Raw genomic sequence first — 14,288 nt, forward strand, 5'->3', positions numbered from 1 at the left:
ACGCTCAAACAAAAAATCGTCTTCCTATAAAACTAGGTCCTGACTACAACTGCCTACTGGCGACCGGCAACAGATAATATATATCATTGAAAGAAACAAAGGTTAAAGTAACATTATGGTTAGGTGTGATAAAAACATCTGTTTGCGGTTAAAAAAAAAAACTTGGAAATTCACTGAAAAAAACAAAGGTTAAAATAAAGTTAGAATTTCTCAGTGACAACATTAACGTTTTGAACCAAAAAAAAAAAAAAAAGAAGTTACCAGTCATAGTTAGCAGAGCTAACTATAACTTGTGCCCCCGCCATGCACTGCTTATGACCTCACATATTACATCACTCATGACATGTTCTGTGGCATAATTTATGATATCGCAGATGACATCACTAATGTCCTGTGGCCAACCCCCATAAAGGCTGCCAACCTCACATTGGGCAGGGCCTTCGGTCGTGTACGGTGGAGGATTGGTCTGCAACCATATGACTAACCTATCCAAAGGCAGCCAACCCCACACTGTACACGGTCTTCAGCTATGCGTGACGGGGGCATTCGCCATAGGCCCTTGCCCTGAAGACCCCATCCCACAGGGCCACACAAAATTATGAAAAAAGTGAAAGGGGTTGCACTGCCCCCTCCCCGAGCCTCTTCAGACCTTGGAGATCCATCCCCCAGGGCCATTTCTGAAAATAAAGCAGGGGTGCTCCACGGCCTTGGGGACCATATCCCTCACTGCCTATGTCAAAAGGGGAGAAGGTCCCTCCTTCCCAAGCCATTATTGGCCTCTGGAACCCTATACCCTGGGGCCTGTGTCTGTAAGAGGTGGGTCCCCTGGTGCCCCCCAAGAACACCCACCATGCTCTCATTCGGGGGTGGGAGAGCACTAAGGCCCCTGCTGCCCCAGCCGGCTCCCCACATGCAGCTGGAGCTGGCATTGCTTTGCCCGCATGGAGCAGCATCACCAGCAGGGAGCAGCTGCTAATGCTGCACCCTGCAGGCAGGAGCAATGTTTTGATCTGTTTCCCTGCCGTATTAGTGCGGGCAGGGAAATGGATCAAAAGTGTGCTCCCAGCGGGAGTGAGCATTTTCAAAGCTCCTGACTGCTGGGAGTGGACTTGGTGTTTGCTGCTGTTTGGTGGGAAATTCAAAATGCTCCCTCCAAGCGAGAGCAAACACAGGTTTTCCTGCCCGCACCACTGCCGATAGGGAACCGCTATGCCTGGAGTGGGCTTCCTGGGACATAGGTACTGAGCTGGCTTCAGGGGATTGGGTTCCTCATCGCCATTAATGGCTCAGAAAGAGGGGACCCTCTCTTAAAGTAAACAGCCCCTGTGGTGACTGCATGGCTCCCTCTCCCTTTGTTTATATGTCAGCCCAGGGTGAGCTTCCTGGAGCCTTTTGAGACTCAGGAGGGGGGCTGCGTGCCCCATCCCCATTTTATACATTTTTGGCCCCTGGGGTGGGCTCCCTGTGGCCTCTGGAGGCTCAGAGAGAGGGGCCAAGCATGGTCCTTACCAGCTCCCAAGCCAACATCATGGTTGCCGATGGGAGTTGGCAACAAATATGTTTCTGCCCTGCACAAGCAGATTTTAGCTCTGCTCCCAGAAGAAATGTATTGCTCCTGCCTTGTGGGAGCATTACTATTCTCGGCAGAGGAGAGAAACGTACAGCCTAGGGAATGTGGTCCCTGAGGCCATACTACAGCAAGAGTACATAGGCCTTGCACCCTGTTCCCTAAAAAAAAAAAAAGAATTGGCCCTGGGAGATGAGGTCCTCTGGGTCTTCAAAAGGCTCAAGGAGGGTTGCCACATGCCCTAATTTCCAGAAAATAAATGGAACAGCCATGTGGGGTGGAGTCTCTGGGGCATTCTAAAGGCTCGGGAAGGGGGAATCATGCCATGGGGGATGGGGCCACCGGGGCCTTCAGAAGGCTTGGAGGAAGTGTCCGCACATCCCTTCCCCCATATTACATAACAGCAATCCTCCCATGGTCCTGGCCCATCCCAGGGGAGTAATATTGAAAAGGGTAAGAGCCTTTATTTTTTTTAATTTTTATTTTTTTTAATGGGACCGCGTATCCGCAGTCCTCTAAAACAATAAATACTGTTTTAGGCCCCAGGAGGGATCCCTCTGTGAGCCTCCCAACCAAATCCGGGGGGGGGGAGGGAGGCAGTGTATCTCTACCCTGCCAATTATCTTTTTTTATCCTCTTTACAGGACAGGGAACTGGGTCCTAAAATGGCTACCACCACATATTTGTTGATGTGGTAGCAGCACCTCAGATGTTAACTTTTGATCTGTTGGATCTACAGACTATCCGCATCACTATGTATACATACATTTCAAACCTTAACTTCTGAAAAATTACAAACGAATTTACATGAGTCACAAAAAAACACGCTTTCTGCCAAATTTGTTGTAATTCCATGCAGCTGTTTTTGCTGTTTCATTGTTCACTATTTCTATAGAATATGTACTTGTGGGGGGGGGACTCATTTTTCTCGCCCCATGCTGTACAGATCACACTGGAACTTTCCAGGAAGAATCTGAGGTGGATGAATTTTGCATTTGGAAAGTTTAGTGACGATTCGTCAAATGGCACCTATAGCAAACCAAAACTAATTTCTTATGGAAATGTAGTCCTAGCTGTAACTACCCAGTGGGTAGCACCACAGAGTAGTGTGTGTATGTGTATATGTGGATATCCATCCAAAAAAGGTGCCGTGCCATAAACTACGGACACCAAAGATCTCGAAGATGAAAACAAAACAAAGAAAATGGTAAAAAGACTGTGATTTTGACATTACCACTTGAAACAAAAAAATAATTAAAAAAAATCATTACAAAAAACATTGTCACAAAAAAGCATAGATTATACATCTTAATTTCTTCACCTACATTCCACATAAATCTCAGCGTCCCACTTCCCAATTAATAATTAAGTGATGTTGAGGGACTGATGGTTTTAGATGAATTGGAACATGAGGACTTTATTTCTGATACAGAAAGGGACTTTTTGGTTTCTACGAATCTTGAATTGGACAGGATTGAGCCTAATCCTTTTAAGCCTAAATCCAGATGTAATCCCAATGCCCCACATGACAATTTAGACACATTTCATGAGGTAGCAACAAGAGATCTTTTAAAGATTTAGCAACAGAGCAAAAATCATTTTGCAGAGAATTTAACTACATCCAAGAGGTTGGCTTTACAGACATTATCACAGGATTCCATATTGTCATCAAGTCCTCGGATAAGAGAGGTAATGTGGTTTTGTGGGGTGTCAGGCAGTACCTGCAGGAAGCTGACAGGCAATTGACTAGGGCAAGGGATTATGAGCTCTCAAGTATGGAGGCCTATAAACAATCTGTATCTCGTTATCACTGTAAGCTTACTGATTGGAAAGAGCGAGGTCTCCTAAGTACTGATGAATTTCAATTCCTCTAGGTACAGAAACCTGTGGTACTTTGTTTTTAAAGTTGGTGTGCACACGGTTTTTTGTATTGGCTGAGAAGAAGATCTCTTTGAGATCGAAACGCGTCGCCATTGAATAAATGTTTCTGCAAATAACAAGCCGTGGAGTGTGATTTCTTTGGTATTCGTAATTGATGGCACGGCACCTTCTTTGGATAATTATGGTGGAATTCAGTGTCTGCAACTCGCACCGACCCAGTTATGGTGGATGTGACCGGGAATGTCGGAATTGATGCCTGATATTTATATCCACACAGTAGAGCGCGATCCACAACTTATTCCTCCTGAATTTAGTTTTTAGGTTTTGTTGGGGAAATCCACAGAGCTTCCTGCCAGAGCTGTCCCTTGAGGATTGACTGGAGGCGTTGGTCAGCAGCTATATACTTGTTCTTATCATTCTTTATCCATACCTTATCTAGACAAATGCCCTCACTTAAAAAAATTATAATCCAAATACACAACTAGAAAAAGATTTAAGTAAGAAGATATTGTCAGTTATAAGTGCCATCAGCATACATTGCAAGTGAAGCAGTCAGAGGTTTCAAAGGACGCAGTGGTGGGTACCGACCCACGACTCAAACAGCCACGCAATACCGTCAATAAGTCCTCTTTAGCCAGGGCTTTTCTTTATACAAAAATAGAAGTACTTATATTACATACCAATACATACTGCACAAAACGAGGTCAGTCAGGCACAGGCATTGCAGGTTTATCGTCACAGAGATTATCAGTAGGCGTGATGAACAGGCGCGAGCTCAGTATGGCATGTGCAAGCCGCCCTCCTGGGTCTGTAAGCAATAGGTCAGTTGACTTGTGTCTGACTATGAAAAAAGTCTCTCAGGGCTTCAGTCTGTAAAGAAGAAAGTTAGTAATTCAGTTTAGCAGTAGCAGCTTGCCAATGTGTGAGTTGACTTGGTTGGCTTACCTGACTGCCGAAGTCACCAGTAGCTCAAGGGGTCCTGCTTGCGGGTCACAGCAGTGGTGTGGATGGTCGTCGCCTTCTTCTTTACCTGATGTCAGTCGAGAACTGTGGTGGCTCCTGCGAAATGTATGCCCGGGTGGTCCCACTGCCCATAGGACCAGGTTCCCCCACCATTGGTGGTTACGTTCCCTGATCTCGTTGTCGGTTCTTGGCAAACTCCACACAAGTCGGTCTGTTCCTGCTGTTGCAGTCATACTGATGGTCACACTCTCATGTTGTGTGTTGTACAAAGCTGAGCAGAAAAGTTACAGGGAGGCCTGGAGACCAACTCCTGGCCTCAGGGTGGCACTGATCACGCTCTCTTGCTTCAGTCCATTCTTCTGGGCTGTCCAGCAGCTGGTCTTCTACTTGGGCGGTCATCGCTTTCCTGGATGATGCCCTCTGCCCCTCCCCCTGGTTGGCACGCTCCCATGCTCCAGAAGGACACACAGCTCTTCCACCAAGAAGGTTCGGGCTTCAGGGAACGGCCCACACCTCTGGCAGACTGGCTGGAGTGGGCACGGAGAGTTTGGAGCACTTCCTCCCTTGGTCCTGTCCAAGTGGGAGTGGGACCCTGTGATATAGTGGGGTCCCACTCTCATATTCATTTTCCAGGCAGACACCAGCGTTGGTTTCCTGGAAGTGCTTCTCTTTCAGAAGTACCTTCTCCCTCTGCAGAGGAGACACGGACTATGCTGTCTCCCGGGGGAGCACACAGTAGACGGGCACAATGGAGCCTAAGGCTTCGTACCTGGCTGGCACCAGCCTTGTGGATTGTCAGTCTGCAGGCTTCCCCTCCCCCAGGATGCTCTTTATCTCACGCTTGCCTGTTCTTTCTCTTCCCTGTTTACTCCCTCTGTCACTGTTTCCCCATCTTTCTCCTTCTTACTTCCTATCACGCCTTCTTTCTTTCTCACACAGTCAAGCACTCTGTTGTGAGACAGCTGGAGATCACTTTGTTGTGGTCCTTGTGACTGAAAGGAGGGAGGTCCCATCACTCCTGCACTCTGGAGGAAGCACCGAACACCCCACCCATTGCTTTCTGGCAAAAAAGGACACTGGAGGATTCCCTCGGCGGTACCATGTGCCACCCATCATCCACCTTCTGAAAGGGACAACTCCACCCGAGGTCGTGATTGGAGCCTGGTGCAGGAGGGTGATGCTGGCACTTAGGCCTGGACGGAAGCAGCGCCTCGCAGAATCACTGACTAAAGCGCTTGGTGACCATTTAAGATGCGTTGCAGCGGCCTGTCTTACTTCCCTTATGTTGAAAGATTTAATCAGCGTGATCACTGCTGAAAGGTGGAAAAATCTGCCACTGACATCATTAAAGTGCGGTTTACAGTTACCAGCAGCAGCGTTTTTCTTGAGAAGTGCAGGTCTCTACCTCTCAAAATAAAAAAGTGCCGGCGCTCCGTACCGGACAGTACCGGCCCATTTTAAGCACTGCCAAGCAGCGTGGGCACAGGTATGGAAACGTTCCGTTTAAAGTGCTACCTCTGTGCCCGGTTTGTACAGCATTCCAAGAAGACCTGAATGCAAAGGTTCCTTACACTCCTCGCCTGCTGAATAAAACAAACCTTAGCTGGCGTCCTTGTTATATTTTTTGGAGCAATTTGTTCATATTGAAGTGGCTTCTAATGTCGCACGGTAAAGTGTTTCCTGTGATTTTGTTTGCTAGGGGTTCTTTCGGTGGAGTTAATAGTCCCAATTTGACGCACCTAGTTTCTTATTTGAAATCTCATAGAATATTATGCATTTGTCTAAGTATATTGCATTTATGAGTTTCGCTCCCTTGTACTCAAGACCTTAATATTCTTGGTTTTCTTAGATCTGAGGCTGAATGCTTTCTTGTTCCTGAATCTTTGTGTAAGGAAGTGTTCAGGACCGCGCAGAAGTGTTTCTCCGAGGCCTGGGGAGCATCCGGTGCGTTATGTTTGCGCAGGCGGGACCCCTCCTCCCAAGAGAGAGTAGAAAGTATGCGCCCGGCCGCATCACATGTTGTGTGTTGTGACCAGCAGACCGGTCGGTTCTCTTTTTGTCTTGAGAGGCAGGTTTTGTGGGATTTTGACATTCCTCTCCCTGTGCAGCTGCAGCAGGGCTGGTGGAGGCGGGAGCCAGGCATCGGCACAGAGGCCGGTGGGCATTGAGAGGTGGGATCCAGGGAGTTCTTACAAAGACCCCCTCCGCAGTCCGTCCGTTTCAGCCTCTTCTCCTCTCTCTGCCTCTCCACCTGTTCTAGCTTTCTCTTTTGCCACTCGGCCGCCCTCTCTCAGTTCAATTCAGTAAAACTTGATTCCCGTGACTTGTTACTGACATTGATTTGCAGGTGTTCCAGTGCTTAATTTGTGCTTGTTGTTTTGAGGGCCGGCGCTTATTCTTCTGCCCCAAGCATTTGCTGCATACAAAAGACACATACGGGGCAAGACGGAGGAAGAGAAAAACGAAAAACCATCACAAAGGTAGAAAGCAGAAAGCTGCAAGAGTGAGTTGAAGGGGCATGGAGTGGCTGTAAATGGATTAAAGAGGCACGAGATGGCTTCAGGATTACGCCGCCTCTATATTCTGTGTTCGCACATTTAATTGCAGCAGCCACATGTTTAAGAGGAGGGCTTTGGGCACCGGCACCTTTTTATTCACAAATTAAGCATTGAGGTGTTCCCAAAGCTTGGTAGATTCCTAGGTATTACAGTGTGATTTCCCAGAGGAGTCTCTGAGAGTGGCACAGGTATGGGCAGGTGTTCTGCTAGTACCTCTCCTGCGTCTGGTTCTTCTCAGTGTAGGGTGCAGCTCTTCTGTCCATCCTTCGGCCATGTGGATGTGGTGATTTTAGGGAGAACTGCGCATAGAATTAGTATGTTTTCTTGTGTTTCTTCCAGGGTCTGCCTGTGGCTTCCTTTTTAGCCTTAGGCATGTGGTTGCTGATGCTTTCTTTCGTCACCAGTTGTGTCTTACATACAGAAAAAGTTTGCTGGGATGAAATGTCTGTTGCAGCAGGTTAGATATTATTTGTTTTCATTCACGTACTTTGTTTCAGACTTTTCCCTATTTCTTTTGGAAGTATACATGTCTTTTTCCTGCCTTTCTTGGGTGCTCCTACTCTCTCCACCCCGCTCTTCCCTCTTTCTCCTTTTGTGTCTGTATGTCCGTTTTGTTTTCCACTGCCTCATTCTTTGTTATCTATCTATCTATCTATCTATCTATCTATCTATCTATCTATCTATCTATCTATCTATCTATCTATCTATCTACTGTGTGTGTGTGTCTGTCTGACAAAACAGGTACCAATGTGATATGGTCCCATGTATCCCCATCAGTCGGTTTCAGTGGCATTGCAAATGTCACCAGGCGCTCCCTCCTCCAAATGGCAGTATATTTCACATATTTTTCCTTATGCATTTTTTCTATTGCATGCCTAGTTTGGTGCAATTACCATGACAACAGTGCTTTCATTTTCAAGCATGTAAATGCTTATTGAAAACTGTGAATAAAATAGAGGCTTAAATTCTATGGTTGTACTAAGAATAAGAGAAAAGTATTTAATTATGTAGTTACAAAACAGGGCTTACTTAATCACATTCTGGCGGTAGGTATCAGAGCTAACAGTGGTACCTGATTGCAGTTAGAAAGTTTAGCTTTTGTCAGCATAACAGTTTGCACAACACAAGAGTAGTTACACTCAGACACTTTTGAAGCTACTTCTGCTGTGTTGAGTATTGCCCCTGATTTTATGTAAAATGTTCAGGGTTTACTTTTGCATGTTTACTACTAAATGAGTAGCTATGACTAAGCTCAGCGTTGTTTCAAGCTTCTCCTGCTATAGGCTGCTAACAATGGGCTCTTCGTGCAGATTGAATGTGTAGGATTTGTTTTCCCATTCATGAAAATGTTTCTAATTAAACAGTGGACAATGCTGACGCTCTGCAGAAGCTTCTTGTAGGAAAATGCCTTTTATACTATGGTCCTCCCTATTTCTTCTGGACTGATGCTGCTGTTTTTTTGACTCTGCACACTAGGGCACTGCTACCCAGGCCCGAGAGTATATGTTGTGACCCCTAAAGCGTGTCAAATTGGCTACACTCCTGACAGGCATTTTGAATTTACATATAAGTCCCTAAAATGTAGGAGGCTGGCATGGTTTGTAGTGGGTACTGAAGGTACTTACACCTTATACCAGGTCCAGTTATCCCTTATTAGTGAAATGTAGGCAGTGTCTAGAAGCCAGGCTCATGCAATACCACCGTAGTCACACAGTACTCACACACATGAAAGTAAATACTCAGTGTTACAAAAATAAAGGTACTTTATTTTAGTGACACAATGCCAAAAATACTTTGGAGACTATACCCCCTTAGGAGGTAAGTAAATTACACAATATATACACTAGTAACCAAAAACAGGTAAGTACACAGTAAGAAAACAGTGCAAATAGCAAAAAATCACAATAGGTTGCAATGGGCCTAGGGGGAACACAAACCATATACTAAAATAGTGGAATGCGAAAGTCGGTTTCCCGCCTAGGCAAGTGTAGTGTGTAGAGAGGCGCTGGGAGTGTAGGAAAACACCAAAGGTAAGTAAAATACCCCACCCAGAGCCCAAGAAAGCAGGACTAAAACACTGCAAGTTTCCTAAAAAACACTAGAAGTCGTGATAGAAGATAATGCAAGAACAAGAAGAGACTGCAAGACACCAGCAGTGGATTCCTGGCCCTGAAGACCTGTGGAAGAAGGGGACCAAGTCCAAGAAGCACTGAATAATCCAGTTAGTACAGGAGCCCCTGCTAACCCGGATGAAGGTGCAAAAGTAGAACCACTGGTGAGAAGACAAGGTCAGTATTGCACCAAAGAAGACAGATGCAGGTTCCTGGTTGGTTCAGAAGATGTCCCACGCCGGATTTATGAATGCAGTCTCGTTTGTGTCGCTGGATTCCGCCAACAAGCCTTGGCACACGCAAAGCCTGCGGTTACCGGAAAATGTCAGGGACCAGGAGGGACCTGGTGGCCTCTACCCAAAAGGGGGAGACAGAAGGGACTCTCAGCAACTCAGAGAGCCCTCAGAATACCAGGCAGCGTGCACAGGAATCCCACAGCATGGGGACAAGGAAGGTGCAAATGGAGGCCCACTCAGCACGACACAAAGGATTCCCACGCTGCTGGAGAACCACTCAGGAAGCTGTGCGTCGCAGGATGGAGTGCTGGGGGCCTAAGCGGGGCTGTGCACGAAGAACTTCTTGGAAGATCGCACACAAGCCTTGGCAACTGCAAGTCATGTGGTGCACAGGGGTACTGGGTTGCGTGGGGAGGCAAGCTCTTACCTCCACCAAAGTTGGACAGCTGGACGTTAAGACTGTCAGAGTCGCTTTAGTCCAACAATCGCGTTGCTGGATTCATGCCTGTCGTCTGGAGAGGGGGCTCAAGCCATCGGTCGTCACTGCAGAGAGGTGCCTGCTGAAGCAGGGAAGTGACTCTGTCACTCCACAGGAGAGTCCTTTGGTTCTTCTGGTGCAAGTTGAAGACAGGCAGTTCTTGGAGGATGCACAGCCTGGAAACTGTTGCAGTTGCTGGGAGGAGCTGAAATTACAATTCTTTGCTTCCTTGTTGCAGCTTTGTAGAGTTCCTGGAGCATTCAGCGGTTCAGCCTTCAGTAGAAGATGAAGTAAAGGATACAGAGGATTGCTGCTGTATTCCTGCAATCCAAATCTAAAGAAACACCCAGAGGAGAGACCCTAAATAGCCCTGAGAGGGGGATTGGTCACCTAACCAGGTAAGCACCTATTAAGGGGGTTCTCTGACGTCACCTGCTGGCACTGGCCACTCAGATGCTCACAGAGTGCCCCACCACCTTGGAATCCAAGATGGCAAAACCCAAGGACCATCTGAAGGAGATCTGCATACTACCCATGGGGTGGTGATGGACAGGGGAGTGGTCACTTTGGTGGAGCTGTTCAGGCCCCAGGAGGGCACAAGCCTGTCTGTGAGGTGGCAGCAGCTGAGGCTGCCTGGAAAACCTCAGAAGGCTGGCATGGCAGTACTGGGAGTCCACCGTGGAGCCCCCAGAGTGCATGGGATTGTGCAACCAATACTGGAATCAGTATTGGGGTACAATTCCCAGTTGCTAGACACCTTACTTGGCCATATTCGGAGTTACCATTGTGAAGCTGTACATAGGTATTGACCTATGTCCAGTGCACACTTCAAATGGCGTCCCCGCACTCACGAAGTCTGGGAAAATGGGCCTGGATGACCTGGGGGCACCTCCTGCTAGTGCAGGGGCGCCCTCACACACAGGTACTTTGCACCCAGCCTTCAGGGTTGGAAGACCTGATATTTTGGTGGCTTGTAAGTGACCTGGTGCAGTGACAATGGCTGTGAAATAGTGCATGTACTATTTCACACAGGCTACAATGGCAGTTCTGTAGAAGCCTTTGCATGGGCTCCCTATGGGTGGCAAAAGAAATGCTGCAGCCCATATGGATCCTCTGGAACCCCAATGCCCTGGGTACCTGGGTACATTATACTAGGGACTTATAAAGACTTATAAAGAGGGACCAATATGCCAATTTGGAGTGAAATACTGAGTTACCGGTATGTAGTGACACATTTAGAAACAGAGAGAGCATGAGCACTGGGGTCCTGATTAGCAGGACTCCAGTGACAATTTAGAAAGCAGTGAAACACACTGACAAGCAGGCCATAAACCATAACCACTGAGGTCCTGACTAGCAGGATCCCAGTGACACAGTAAAAAACACACTGACATCAGGCAGAAACTGGGGGTAACATGCCAAAAAGAGAGTACTTTCCTACACCTAGTGTATGGCACCAAACTTCATCCAGGGCCTCTAAGTTAAATGTCACTTGTGGACTGCAGCATATATCTTGCCAGCACTAAGGTGACCATGCAAAGCTTGTCTGCAGGCCTGTCCTTGCAGTCTGTTTAGGCATTTATAAAAATGCTAGTCAACCTGCCAGAATAAAACTTTTTCTAGGTCTAAACCATCCTTTTTAATACTTATAAGTCACCTCTAAGATGGCCCTAAATGCCCATAGGGCTGGGTGCATGGTATTTAAAAAGTAGGTCATGTGCATTTGATGTGATACATGTCCTGGAAGTGAAAAGCCTTCAAATTTGTTTTTCACGTGCCACCTCTGGACCCCATTTGGACAGCATTACAAGAAGACCTGAATGCAAAGGTTCCTTCCACTCATCACCTGCTGAATAAAATAAACCTTAAATAGCTATATATCTTTTGGAGCAGTTTGTTCATATTTAAGTGGCCTCCAATATCGCACAGTACAGAGTTTCCTTGTGATTTCTTTTATGTTAGGGGTTCTTTCAATGTAGTTAATAGTTCGATTAGCTGTAAATTGTTTCTTATTTGAAATCTCGATAGAATGTTATTCACCTGAATTTTACATTTATGTGTTGTCTCGCTCCCTTGTACTCAGTAACTTAATATTCTTGGTTTACTTAGATCTAAGGCTGGATGTTTTCTTGTTTCTTAAATCTTTGTTTAAAGAAGTGTTCATGCCTGTGCAGAAGTTTTTCTAAAGGCCTGAGAATCTGTGGAAATATTTCGTAGGTTATGTTTGTGTAGGTGGGACCTCTCTTCCCAAGAGACAATAGAAAGTATGCCGACCTGACATATCACATGTTTTGTGTTGTAACCAGCAGGCCGGTTAGGTCTCATTTTGTCTTGAGATGCAGGTTTTGTGTGATTTTGTTTATCAAAGGCAGCTTGGGTTACATTCCTCTCCCTGTGAAGCTGCGGCAGGTCTGGTGGAGGCTGAGTTTGCAGGCAGGAGCGATTCATCGGCACAGAGGAGGAAGCTGGCTGGTGGGCATTGAGAATTGGGATCCTGGAAGTTCTTACTAGGAGCAGACCCCCTCCAGAGTCCGGTTTGTTACAGTCTTGTCTCCTTTCTATACCTCTCCACCTGTTTTAGCTCTGTCTTTTTCCACTCGGCCATCCTCTCTCAGTTTAATACACTAAAACTTGATTCCCATGACTTATTACTGACTTATTGATTTGCTGGTGTTGCCAAAGGTTTCTAGGTATTGCAGTGTGGTTTTCCCAGAGGAGTCTCTGAGGGTGGCACAGGTATGGGTAGGTGTTTTGCTGCCACCTCTCCCGCGTCTGGTTCTTCTCAGTGTAGTGCGCAGCTCTTCTGTCCACCTTTCGGCCATGTGAAGGGGTGATTTTGGGAGACCTTCCCATAGTAGTAGTTTGTTGTCTTCTGTCACTTCCATAGTCTGCCTGTATCTCTCTTTTCAGCCACAAGCATGTGATGGCTGATGCTGTGTTTATTCACTAGTTGTCTCTTCGACAAAGTAAAATATTGCTAGGGTGAAATTTCGGTTTCAGAGGGTTGCATAGTATTTTTTTTCTTTCAGGTACTTTGCTTCAGGATTTTCCCTGTTTCTTTTGAAAGCATGCATCATCTTAATTTTTCCCTGCCTCTCTGGGTACTCTTTCTCTCTCCATCTCCACTCTGCTCCTCAACATGAGCCATCTCTTCCTGCATTTCTATCTGTATACGTGTTTTTCTCTCCTCTGTCTCATTCCATGTGATCCATCTCTCCCCTGATATCTGGGTGCCTCTATCTATCTATCTATCTATCTATCTATCTATCTATCTATCTATCTATCTATCTATCTATCTATCTATCTATCTATCTCTGCCCGTCACCCAAGACAGGTGCCAATGTGATTTGGTCTTATGTATTACCATCAATTGTTTTCAGTGGCACCATAAATGGCACCGGCCTCCTATCCTCCCAATGGCAGGATAGGAACATATTGCACAAGTTACTCATTATGAATTTTTTTAATTGCATGCTTACTTTGGTGCAATTCGCATGACAACAATGCTTTAATTTTCAAACATGTTTAATGAAAACAGTAAATAAAATCGAGGCATAATTCTTTGGTTGTGCTAAGAATAAGAGAACAGTGTTTAATTATGTAATTACAAAACAGGGCTCCACATAAAACATGTTGAACTTAAAAATAAATTTCTGGTGATAGAAATAAGAGATTGTTGTACCAGCAAGGCACAGCTAACAGTGGTCCTCGATTGCAATTCAAATGTTTATCTTTTGTCAGTATAGTAGTGTGCACAACACAAAATGGTTATGCTTAGACACTTTTGAAGCCACTTCTGCAGTGTTGAGTGAACACGTGGCCCTGATTCTGTGTAGAATGTTCAGGGTTTGCTTTTACACCTAGACTGCTAAATGACTAGCAATGGCTAAGTTCAGCATTGTTTCAGCTTCACCAGCATTAGGCTGCTAACAAAGGGCCCTTCGTGCAGTGTGAATGTGCAGGTTTTGTTTTACCATTCATGTTTTATCATACATTACAATGTTTTTAAATAAACAGTGGACAATGCTGTTGCTCTGCAGAAGCTGTCTGTAGGACAGTGCCTTTTATATTATGGTCACCTCTGTTTCTTCTGGACTGATGCTGCTGTTTCTTTAACTCTGCACACTGGGGCACAGCTAACCAGGCTCCAGTGTATATGTGCCAACCCCTAAAGCATGTCGAAATTGCCTACACTCCTAGTGATGAGGAGACAGCTGAGATTACCGTAGTGTCCCTGGGTGACAGTGAAATTGTCCAGAGAAAACTCATGCCTGACACTTCTAAGAAATATAGGCAGTGAGATACCGTTAATGGACAGGGTGGAGGCTCTAAGAGATGCAGGAGCAAATATGACAACCGTCCAGTGTCATCTGGTGTCATCAGAGCAGGTAATCTCTATTGTGGTCCACCAAGTTGTTGCTGTAAACAACCCAGAGAGCCAATATATGGTGGCTCAGGTTCCCATTGAATAGGAGTTGGGGGTTGGCATGGTTT

At 46.0% G+C, this 14,288-nt stretch overlaps 1 protein-coding gene across 1 annotated transcript in view; it reads left to right on the plus strand.

The window, feature by feature from the left end:
• The first annotated feature begins 6,870 nt into the window (after positions 1-6,870).
• Positions 6,871-14,288, plus strand: part of LOC138293606 (membrane-spanning 4-domains subfamily A member 5-like) — a 60,689-nt gene continuing 53,271 nt past the window's right edge. The window contains exon 1 of the mRNA XM_069232876.1: positions 6,871-6,891. The gene's annotated coding sequence lies outside the window, so the exon portion shown is untranslated. The remainder of the gene's footprint in view (positions 6,892-14,288) is intronic.

The sequence above is a fragment of the Pleurodeles waltl genome, chromosome 4_2, assembly GCF_031143425.1.
Source record: "Pleurodeles waltl isolate 20211129_DDA chromosome 4_2, aPleWal1.hap1.20221129, whole genome shotgun sequence".
Lineage (NCBI taxonomy): Eukaryota > Metazoa > Chordata > Amphibia > Caudata > Salamandridae > Pleurodeles > Pleurodeles waltl.